Raw genomic sequence first — 12,204 nt, forward strand, 5'->3', positions numbered from 1 at the left:
ATAACTAAGAGCTTGCACATTAGACAGGAACATTAATCATTTACTGAGGCGGAGGCACCTAAAGTATCAGCAGACACAAACTGGCTGAACCAATGCCTGTTCTGACAGCTGGGAGACTGTCTGATCATGGGAGCAGGAAGACTCTGGAGCAGCTCTTTGGCTAAAGGCCAGAAGTCTGACTTTCAAGCATCTATGAGGAGACTTGCTTCTCTGCTCTTTCAATCCATCTGTCAGGAATAACTGTTTGCTAACAAGCTCAATGTCTGTAACTGGACCTGTTTTCAGGCTTGTGCTTGTTACTGCCATAATTGAACCTTTCCAAATATCACATGCACTCAAATGAAGCATTAGGATTTTGAAGGAGTTTACACAATGGAAAACATCTGTGCTGGCAGGAAGCACACCTGGTCAGCTACAATTTACAAGGTTTGAAGAATATAATTTCTTTTCCCTTCCGAGTGAAATATATAGGCATCTATCCCACAGCCTTCCAGATATATTCAGAGCCTTTCATGGTCCTGAAAGAATGATATTCCACAGTATCAGCAATTTCTGTTCCTTAAAGTTGTGACTTCAATTTCCTGTTACATGTGTTAAAATGAAAAAGCAAAGATAAAGGATCCACGTTAGTAAGAAAATGTGGATCCTATTCTCAACAGAAGAGGACAGTCTGTAAAAGAACCTGTGCATAATTCTTCTGAGAAAAGGACAGCAGGCTCCAGTCTCTTAACTTGAAGTGCTCTATTCTGTGTGCAATAGAAGAGAAAGAACAGCACTAGGTGTGCCTGGGCCTCACCCAGAGCCCAGCAAAGTAAGTAGAAACTCTGGCTGCAACGGACAAATACCTCAAGTCTTCCAAGTGCAACATAAAACTTATAAAGGGAAAAAGGCAATGAGTGTTGGGAGTATCCCTGCTAATCCCTTCTGCCCCTCAGGAGGTTTCTGTCTCTCCTACTTGCTAGCAACCTGAATAAAGAAGCTGGCATCATTAGGGAAGGAAACTATAGCTCAGAGTGCACCGAGATTGTTTTTTTAATACTGTGTGGACTTCTGTTCCATCTGAATGACATCTGGATGCTGGATTCTGGAGAGATCTGTATCATGTCTCTGCAAATAAACTTGCTGAAAATAGTAAACCTTCATATACTTTGGTATTTTCTGCCTTAAACGATGTGGAAAAAAATATGACATTTTTTCCATCTGATTGCATTTTAGATAAATACTAAAATCCAAGAATACTTGAAATAATGAGTAATAGTCACCAATCAGGGGGAGGAAGATAAATGTTATAAAACAGCATCTGGCATGTATGAAACCAGTACAGGACTGACAAATCCAGAATCTTAAACTGCAAATTTGTTTAGTTTCTATTCTTAAAGGAAAAAACTACAATTAAAAAAAAATCAGAATAATTTTGTCTTGAAAACCTTCCCTCTGATTATTTCCAAGTTAGTCTCAGAGTTACATGTCCTTGTCTGTGTCAAGTGGAAGCTTAGTGATTTCTTAACTCCCTGCTTCTCCAGTGGTTTGGGGGTCAGATTTGCTCATTCATCACATAGTTACCAGCTGACACTCACAAGCTGGCCCTCAGCTGCAGTAAGCCTGAGAGCTAGACCCACAGCTGGGTCCTCTCATTTTCCCTGAAGCTGGATGGAACAGACAAATCAACAGCAGGAAGTTTACATTTACTGCTAGAGATGAATGTTACTATCTGGAATTCAACTGTTTCCAAATCCATGGATGCTTATTGGGGCAGCAGCTACACAGATACACAAAGGCAGGGTTCTCTGAAGTCTGCATTTTTTACTTGTTTTTATTAGATAACAAGCAAACGAAAACAACCCAAGGACTTAAGTTGCATGCCTTCTCTACTTATTTGGTGCATTTTGATGCCTTCCAGGGCTGGATTAGCAGTGCTGTGGAAAAAGGATGTATGGCTACAACAGGTCACATTACTCAGCAGGAATACCCCATGTGTGGTCTCTGCAGCCAGAGCAAATCTGTGCATCCTATAGTTTGTTGCCTGTTCTACCCTACCCCAGCTTTGTAGGTTTGTGGTCAGAGCATATTTCTTCTATCCGGCACAGGAATTCTCTTGAAGAGCAGTTTTGGCATGGTAAAAGGACAGCTGCTTACTTTCCTCACCGTGGTACAGTCTCCCGGGATAACTCCTTGCTGTATGCCAGGCTGGTGGACACCCATCCCTTTTCAGTTTTTCTCTTTTTTTTTTTGACTAACTTCTGGCCATACATCTGCTTTACCAACCCACAAAGTCTGTAACCCTCCTGCTCTGGATGAGTAAACTGGAGCCAGTTAGGCCTCTTGTGAAGAGTTGGCAGGGCAGCAGTCTGTTTTCCCTGAGCTCTTGCTATGAGACAAATGAAAGGCAGAACTGAGATCTCTACAAGTATTTGCAACAACTCATGAATTGTGCAACACAGGTGAGAGGTGTTCACACAGGCATTGCAGCATCAGGCACTTGAGAGGAAAACTTTGCACCTCAGAGGTATTCAAAAGGGCTCCAAAGGTAGCTTTACCAGGGGAACTCTAGGTGGAAAGTACAAGAGCCAGGAAAGAGTGCCCAGAGACCACAGACATATTAAAAGAGGGCTAGCCAATTAGGGAGATGATAGATAAGTGTTTAGAAATTCAAGCAAGACATACAAAAGCTAGTGCCAGAAGCTTGCATAATACTAGCCTGGATATGCAACAGGGCAACAGTGGTGTTTGTCAATGGGACAGAAGGTTCTTGAGTGATCTTGGAGGGAAGGAAAAAAAAAAGTACAGGCTTTAGGACAAAAATGACATGATGATGAGGGACTGGTGGAAAAGGAAAGCTACCAAGGATGGAAGGTCAGATTTACTTTGACAGACAAGGAAATATATTGTTGAATTTCAAGACAGATAGCTCCTGACTAGGACTGAAGATGTACATGCTAAGTCATTAGAAGATAAAGGGTGGACCCAATGACTTTGCACACAATTCTACTGCTGCTCACACCTTCTCAGCCACAAGGACAATGATAAACACATTCCTCTGCTGTCAGTGTAGAAGGTCTTCAAAAGGCTTGTCTCAGTTGTTCAGCTCAAATTCCAGGACTCTTACAACAAGCCTCTCTATTTGGTCCATACACACATTATAGGAACTTGTTTGCCAACATGAGCCTAACATTGCCAGAACATGGAAAATCATCGCATGTCATTGAGTTGAATAGAGATATAATAATTATTTTCACCCAATAATTAAAAAGTGGAAAACAAAGAATTCTTTTCATTGTATTCACTGGAAGCATTACTGTGAATTGACATTACAAAACCACAGGAAAGAGCAAGTTAAAAGAACACACATAATGGCAAAGTTTTAATTCAGACCACGCAATTTAATTATGCATTACATTAGATCAAAGGAAAAATGAATTAAAAAACAAACAAACAAAAATGCTGGGTTATGGAGAATGGAGTTCCTCTTCTTAAAAGCTCTGGAAAGACTGAGGCTCTATCCATCAGAACAGAAAAAAACAAAGAGCTAGGATAAATGGAAGGTAAAGTGCACAGGGCTGGTGAACACCCTAAAGACTTTAAAAATATATGTATTTATATATACATATATATTTTTATACATTATAAACCGGATGGCTTTGTGTTGATGGGTCTATTGGAAAGGCAAAACAGCAATCCATACTCAGAAGCTTTCTGCCTATACATTTACCCTGACATACACAACCATCACCTATTTGGCCATATTAAAAGACCGACACTATTTCCCTGCACTTTGATCTTTCTGACAGGAATAATAGCCTTATCCCCCAATACCGCCTCCCTGCTCCCGTTCAGCAGGAGGGCGGAACAATAGCGCAAGAAGCCAACCCACAGAAAGAAATGAATTAACCGCAGCTAACACACCCCAGAGCTACGTTTAGTCCTCTTTTATTTTATTTCGCTTTTTGCAGCGATGAACGCAGGAACGGCGGTGTCCGCTTCTAGCGGCGCCTCAAAGCCGCTGCGGGATTAGCTCCGTCCGTCAGCTCCGGGGCGCGCAGCGCGCCCTGCCCGGCCTGGCCCGGCGCTGGGGCTCAGCACCGACTTAGCACCGCGATCCCGTCCCCACGTCGCCCCAGCGCAGCGCAGCCCATCCCACCTGGCCGCGCGGCGCCGCCTGCGACGTCATGGAAACACCTTCGCCTTCAGCGGCCGGGCGGCAATAACGCCCCTCGAGGGCGGGAGGCGGGAGGCGGGAGGCGGGAGGCGGGAGGCGAATGCGATCTTCCCATTGGTCGGGGCGGTTGTCAATTCAAAGCGGCGGCCCCGCCCCCTGCCCCGCTCGGCTTCGTCCCCACCCCGGAGCCGGGTCGGTGTGCTGAGCTGCGGCGTTGCACTGTGTGCTTCTGCCTTCCCCGGCGCAGTTTCAGTCGTGCTCTGGGCTTGCGGTCGCCCTGCGGCCGGCAGGTGAGTGGCTCAAGGTGGGCTCTGCTGCGGGGCTGGAGCGGGCTGGAGATCGGACGCCGCGCACCGTGGGTCGCCCCGCATCCCGCGTGGGGTCCGCCCGCGTTGGCAGCTCTGTCCCTGCTCTCAGCGCGCGCTCCTCGGCACGAGGAGGAAGGGCTGTCGCTGACCTTCTCTTTCCTGCCCTGTTAATTAAATCCAGGCGCTTCAGGATGGCGCTGAGTTTGATGAAATGTCCGTTTGAGGGCGAATTAAGCAATTCGTGCTTCATGATACTCTATTACTTGAATGATTCCCCAGCGCTTGCTGGTTTATTTTTGTTAGGGGTTGTGGGGTGGCTGGAGAAAGGGCACTCAGCGAGCGCGTTCCTTCCTTGTGGGGTGATTCGTCTGTCCCGTGTTTGTCCTGCTTATAACAGACCTGAGAAGGCATGCAGGTTGCTGTTACTTCGTCCCTCTGCTCTCACTGATTAATCAAGGAGTTTCAGATGTTTCATTCTACTTTGCTAAGTCTGGCCTGTACTTAAACCATTTTGCATGAAGGTAACTGCAGCTTCAGTTTCCACGAGCTTCGCTTTATTATTACAATAATCATTATTTTTATTCCTGGCAATGAATAACCAACAGAGTTCACAGTCCCATATCACCTTCCTCCTTGCTCTCATGTCCAACAACACACTGCGCTAGGCTGTGACTGTCCTATGTGCTTTGTACAGGACCCAGGTCCGCAAGCTGAAAGAGTGCCGGGGGACTGGAGGGCTGGCAGATGCTCACTGTGCAGGTGTGGATACACGCTGTACTCTGGGGTGCTGCTGAGCAGCTGTGGTCAGGCTTACACTGCTGCATGGTCACTGAGGGCAGGAAGTGATGCTGAGCTCTGATGGAGTTGGCTTGTTGCAACAGTCCGTGTGTGGCCAGCTCACTTCTGAAAGTGTAGATGTCAGCATACAGAATTGGGTCTAATTAGGACACCCCTGAGTGTGTATCTAGTAGGCTTTCCTTTGCTTACTGTGCACTGTAAGTTTTGTTGCATGCTCTCTAGGGTGAGATGTGACATTGTGGCAGTGTAGGATCTTACGGTTTCTGTTTGTAAGAACAAATTTTCAGTTGCTACAAACAGTACTTCAAGCACTTCGTATAGGAACTCTTGTCTACAGCTGGAAAGTTTTTTTCATTTTGTAGCTGACTCACTTTAGGATTAACTTTGATTTGCTGCTCAGCACTTTGAGATGTGAGGTTTTGGTGCCTGTCCTCTGCCACTGAATTTACCGAGTGGGGTACAGGCGTTGCTTTTAGTTGTGTGTGGCTACCACTTGTGGTACCAGTATGTGAATCTTCCAATATTGTGCCTGGAATTATTGCATTATTGCTCCAGTTCCTTGTCTGTCTGAAGGATGAGGAGGTGTTGTGTATGTGATGTTGTGGGTACTTGTCTGTATTCTGCTGACATAGAAATTAACACTGACAAATATATTTTTATTGCCTTAGAATAATTTATGCTGCCTGCCATCAGGGTTAAGAGATGTGGGTGCTGATGGTAATAGACTACGTAAGGCAGAAAACAGAATTCTCAAGAAATGCACTGTTGGGGTCTGACAGAAGCAGTGTCCTTAACTCATTCTTCTGTGTCTGCCTTAGCTTGCTCCTTCTGCAGCTTTCTCTTCCAGCTTCTTGTGGCTTTCATGTAATGCATATCATGTTCAGAAACGCCAGATTGCTATAGATTAAGTTATGGCATGAATTAATGCAGTATTTTTAGTGCTAGTTTTGGAGCTCTGTCAGTGTGAAGCCCACAGCATATCGTTTCACATAGACTGAAGCAAAACAAAAGTTGAGGACAGCCTCAGAGTGAAGGAAGAAAATAAAAAATGCAATTCTTTTCTCTCTTTAAGTGTCTGAACTGGGATAACTGCTAAAAAAACAGCCCACCACTCTGATAGCTTTGTGTTAGTATGAATTTAATGGCAATTGTGGCACACGTGTTGTCAGTACAAGCACAGAGCTGTCTGAGGTTGGTCGGTGCACTGCAGCTCAGCCCACACAGCCCTGCCTGCCCGGTGCTCAGAGCTCTGCTGACTCAATGCAAGCTCCTTAGGGTACAAGTCACGTGTTAATATCTAGCAGTGAGCACAACAGTGCTTAATCCTATTTCAGTGTCTGGGTGTTCCATAGTGCTAACCACAGAAGTAAAAAAAAAAATAGACTTCTGACGTGGAAGGCACTGAGTGATTTTTGCAGTGCATGCGTGCTGAGAATTCTGTCTTGGGCTGAAGGCTGTCCTTCATGTGGTTCTTGAGGCACTTTTTTCTGAGGAAGATAAATACTGATAAATTTGGCTTGATAAGAATCCTTGTTATGTGCAACAGAAGAGAGGATAAGAGTGAGAACTGACTTCTGCTGACCTCTGGGCCTTGTGTTTCAAAACTGCTAGGAGCTCAGAGGGATCTCTGAACATACTAACTGCATGTCTGACTGCAAGAAGGCCTGATACAAGGGCTGCCAAATATCATCTAGTAAGTCACGGAAGGAAGGTGGCATATGTACTTCCTTGCATGCCTCTGGCACTGCTCTTCAGTTTTATAACAGCTTAGACTGAATTTGAACAGTTCATCCTTTGCAGTCCTATAGCACGTTAGCCAAGCTCTGCTTCCCTTGTCTGACCAAGAGGTGCACGTGGACTTTTGGTTCCAGATTTCTCCCTTTGAAATCCAGTTGCTAAGATATGAGTAACTGACCTGAAGATTCAAAGGTTTGGTTTTTCAACTGTGGGGATTTTGTTTGAATCATATTTAGGTTGGTAATACAAATGTTGCCATTTTAATGATTTATTTCCTTCTGAATGTTTTCTTTGGCACTTATACACAAGTGCGAACAAACCTACCTTTCTTCTTCTTCTAATGCAGTGCATGAATTGGGAATTGTTTTGATTTATCTCTTCACAATACCAGCATCTTAGTGATAGCTTCAGACTCTGCCTGCATGTTGGTTAAACTGAATCTCTCTACCCCCCCAAAAAAGGCTTAGGAAAAATGTTAGTACGTCGCACTATAAGTATTAAGCAGTGCAAATATTTAGCTGTGGTTCCTAGAAGAAAGATGGTAACAATCCAAAATAATGAAGCTGAGAAACTAATGATCCTTGTTTGCACCCATATTAATTTTAGATCTATTCTTTGTTTAGGGTAACGTGTGTTGCACTTTATTGCTGGGTTTCATTAGTGAGTTTGCTGCCAGGAGAAGAGCATAAAGCACTGGGCTTTCTATCCAGGTGGTGTATCCTCTCATTAATGCTTTTATAGTTTACAGAGTTAAAGTCTGAAACATTTCCCTGGCTGAAGGCAGTCTTACTCTTTCCTCATCTTAATTTCTGCCATTTCTGTTATCACTGTTTAGGGTAGCAACTCTGTGACTCTTTTCACCAAGCATCATCTCTTATCTGTGTTGGTCATCACTCATTCACTTTGAGGTTGCCTTTCTTTGACATTGTTGTTTTTATGCCATGTTTTTTCCCCGCATTCTGGAGGCTTTTCTTAGTCGCAATGTGTATGCATTATTCCTGTTTGTTGTCTGTTCTATTTTACATATATTGTTGGTGAAACCAAATGAATCTCCTGGTCCTAACAGTTCCAATAAAGAACAGCTGCATGGGTTTACACAATTGCCTTAAGCATTTGCTTCCTCTGCCTGGACAGTAGCTGAAACCACAGAAGCAATAAATTCAGACTAGCTTGTCAGTCCCTAGCAGAGCAATGTGTGTGGGAGACTTTATCCTTCTCAGTGCACAAGCCTGTCTGTGTCATTCTTAATTGTGCTTGTTACAGAAGGTTGTCTTGTCCTTCAATTTTTTAAATGAGCAGTGAAGGATACTGCTATCTCTCTTTTGTTCTATCTTAACAACCATTTACTATTTTATTTTGTTGCTGCTGTTAAGATCCTAGAATCTATAGGATAGAACCATAGAATCACCAAGGTTGAAAAAGACCTCCAAGATCATCCAGTCCAACCATCCAACTATCACCAATATTTTCCACTAAGCCACGTTCCTCAGTACAGCATCTAAATGTTTCTTATCATCTCCAAGATCAGTGACTTCACCACATTCTTGGCAGCCTGTTATAGCACCTGACCACTCTTTCAGAGAAGCTTTTCCCAACGTCTAAACTGAACCTCCCCTGGCGCAACCTGAGGCTAATCCTTCTAGTCCTATCACTAGTTACACTGGAGAAGAGGCTGACTCCCAGCTCAGCACAACTTCCCTTCAGGTAGCTGTAGAGAGCAGTAGGGTCTCCCCTGAGCCACTTCCAGACTAAATCCTAGCTCCATCAGCCACTCCTCATAAGATGTGCTCCAGTCCCTTCACAGCTTTGTTGCCCTTCTCTGGACACTCTCCAGGGCCTTGATGTCTTTCTTGTAGGGAGGGGCCCAGAACTGAGCACAGTATTTGAGGTGCAGCCTCACCAGGGCTGAGTACAGGGGGAAGATAATTTCCCTTTTTCTGCTGGCAGTACTATTTCAGATACAAGCCAGGATGCCATTGGCCTACTTGGCCACCTGGGCACCCTGCTGGCTCATGTTTGGCTGAGTGTTGACCAATTTCCTCTACACAGTCTTCCAGACACTCTGCCCTAAGCCTGTAGTGATATCTGGGGTTGTTGTGGCACAAGTGCAGGACCTGGCACTTGGTCTTGTTGAACTTCATGCCACTGACCGTAGCTCAGCTATCCAGCTTGTCCAGGTTCCATTGACAGGCCTTTCTATCCCCTGGCAGATTAACGCTTCCTCCCAGCTTGATGTCATCTGCAAGCTTATTGAGGGTGTACTCAATGCCCTCATCCAGGCCATCAATAAAGATATTTAACAGGACAGGTCCCAGTACTGACCCCTGGGGAGCACTACTCGTGACCAGACACCAGCTGGATTTAACTCCATTCCCCACCACTCTCTGGGTTTGGCCATCCAGCCAGTTCTTTAACAAGCAAAAAGTGTACCTGTCCAAGCCATGAGCTGCCAGCTTCTCAAGGAGAATACTGGGGATGACAGTATCAGAGGCTTTGTTTCCCTTTCTTTCAGTGTAATTATTTTGTAGTCTTTAGAAGGAATGGGGAGAGTTTCTTCATAGTCCCAGTGCCTTAAGTGAAATGTGCCGTTCTTATTTTTCAGAGAGCTTTTGCTGTCTTGTGTGTAGTGGCAAGAGATGGCTCTGAAACCAGTCTCAATAAGGATTATTGTCACAAGGCTTCTGCCACTAACAGCATAGCAGCAACGTCTCCCCTAAACAAGATGCAGAACACGTCTTGCTCATATTGGTGTCTGGAGCTGCTCTGGCTGCAACCAAAGAAGCTTGTTTAATGATCCTATAAAATACTGTATGCTGTCAAAGTGAACAGATTCTGTATCCCTCATGTGTGACAAAGAGGAGTGCTGAGATCCCCCAGACACAACCCTGGCAGTATGAACTGTGTATTTAAGTGCAACTTATGATGTAGTGGCAGGGTAGGAGGGAAGTTTCATTATGAAGCTGTCACTACCCTTTCCATATCTTTTAATTAAAAAAAATAAATAAAAAAGGAAGTGTCTGTTAATTGTCTGTGTTTCTGCTTGTGCACTTCATGTAAATTAACAGTAGCAGCAGGGATTCCCAAGCACCTCATTATTGTCTGCCTATTGAGGAGCTGATGCAGATCACCTCAAAGGATGTGGGCTACAGTGAGCCTTTGCTGGTCTGGTGAGATGACTCTGCTAGGAGTTTGTGGTGCCTTTCTCAAGTTCCCTCCCTGATACCTTGCTGCTTGCCAAAGGCAGGCAGGCCGATACTTGCTGTGAGATTCCTTCCTACAATTTAGAAACGTTGGTTTTTTTGTTTGTTTGTTTTTTCTTTTTCCCTCCTCTAATGGGATGTATGTCTGCTGCTCAGTGATACATGACCAGTGCAAACATTTGGGCAGCAGATGTTCATGTTCGAAGAGCAAGCTAGCATGTATCACGCAGTTTGGATCCAGCAAATTACAAGTTGCAGGTCTTTGCTTTTTAAATAAGTGAAAATGGAACGAAAAGAATGCCCTCTTGCATTTATTTTTTTTTTCCCCCAACACTATACAGAAAAATTTCTCCTTAATGTTTTTGCTAACAAGCGAGACTGATTAATAAGCCTCTGTGGTCTGTGCTGGTGTTGTGATGTCCTGGGAACTTCTCAGGAATGAATATTGCTTGCTGTCAGACAGGGTTAATGGGGTTTGTGAAATAACTCAGAACAGCTATCTTTAGTTTCCTTAAAAGATAGCATTCTGATGGTGGTTTTGTCACTTCTTAAGATGTGGGACAGGACAAGAGATGATGGGCACAAAATGAAACATGGGAGGTTCCATCTGAACAGATAACAAGAAATAGAATAGAAGAGGGGCTCAATCTACTTCAGTTACTGGAGTCTAGCAACAACCGTTTTGGGGAGGAAGAGCTGATATTTCAAGCCCCAGTAGTTGAAGGAGGAGGACTTTCTGAGCTGGTCTACAGTACTTTGTCATATACAGGAAAGAAAGTTATGTCACAGGTAAGAGAATCCCAAACCTGTACATTACAAATTGCTTGCTAGCTGGATAAGTGTTCTTACAGCACCACCACAGCTGCAGAATTCAGGAAGTAAAAAACTCATTCATTCATTCTTTTCTGTGATGTGAGTTTTTATTGTTTGTTTGGTTGGTTTTGTATTTTAAGAAGAAAGGCACAATCTCTGAGTTCATTCCACGTATCTTGTCTGCAAGGCAATAAAACCAGAACCACTCAGTATCACATTAACCTTATGGACCTTATAAAATAAAGGCTCACTTACTGAATATCTACCAGTGCTTAGAGAGTTACAAATGGCTGAGAAAGGGGAACTTAATGAGGTAGAGAATTGCTGTTATGAATAAATAAAGTTCTTGTCTTCTAGCTGACATCCAGTTATATGGCCTATTAGCTGTATAGTTGAAACAAGTTCCCTCTTATTCTGTTTCTTACAATAGGAATAAACAAGCATAGCTGGTTTTGTGTGGTTTTTTTTTCATTCGATTTCCTGAATAAATATGGAAATTCATGTCAGATTCAAAAGTAAGATGTTAGAGTTTTCCACAGAATACCTGAATCACAGGCTTTTCTCATCACACTTCTTTTTTTTTTTTTTCTTCCCATGTACTGTAGTGTATTGTATTTTATCCTTCTTGTAAATTAACAGCCAAGCCATTTCCAGGATATTACTCTGGCAAATGAAACTTTTTTCTTGGGGAAAAAATAAAATTGGTAGACTTTCTCAAAATGGAATGCTTCATAAGAGTGACTAGTAAAATATTTTCTCTTTTATTGCAGTGGTGCTTAAGTATACAAGACACACTTTCTTCTGCTACCTTATATATGTGGAATTGCTGGTGTAGTAAGGATCCCTTACTGGTGATAATCTCACATTTCAAAGGATCAAATTTCAAGTAATGGGACACTATTGATTGTTTCTGAATGCACATGAGGTCATTGTTTTTATCAGGCAAGCTTCTAAGATCTCCATATAGTCCTAGCTGATCATTATGATAAACTGGATGGGGAAGACCTTCCCATTTATTCCTGGCTGTATCTTCGTTCCACTTCTTTAAAACAAATGACTTTCTCAATTCCATTAAGTGGTAGGATAGTGACTGTATCTGGGTGTCAAATGCCTGGGTGCTTTCTCTTCAGGAGATACTTGTGGAGCTTCTGCAATGGTGGCTGCTGCGAGCTATAGAGGCCTAGGAAGTGTT

Source organism: Cyrtonyx montezumae, unplaced genomic scaffold (assembly GCF_038088225.1).
Source record: "Cyrtonyx montezumae isolate F1298 unplaced genomic scaffold, pur_monq_1.0 scaffold_8, whole genome shotgun sequence".
Taxonomy (NCBI): Eukaryota; Metazoa; Chordata; class Aves; order Galliformes; family Odontophoridae; genus Cyrtonyx; species Cyrtonyx montezumae.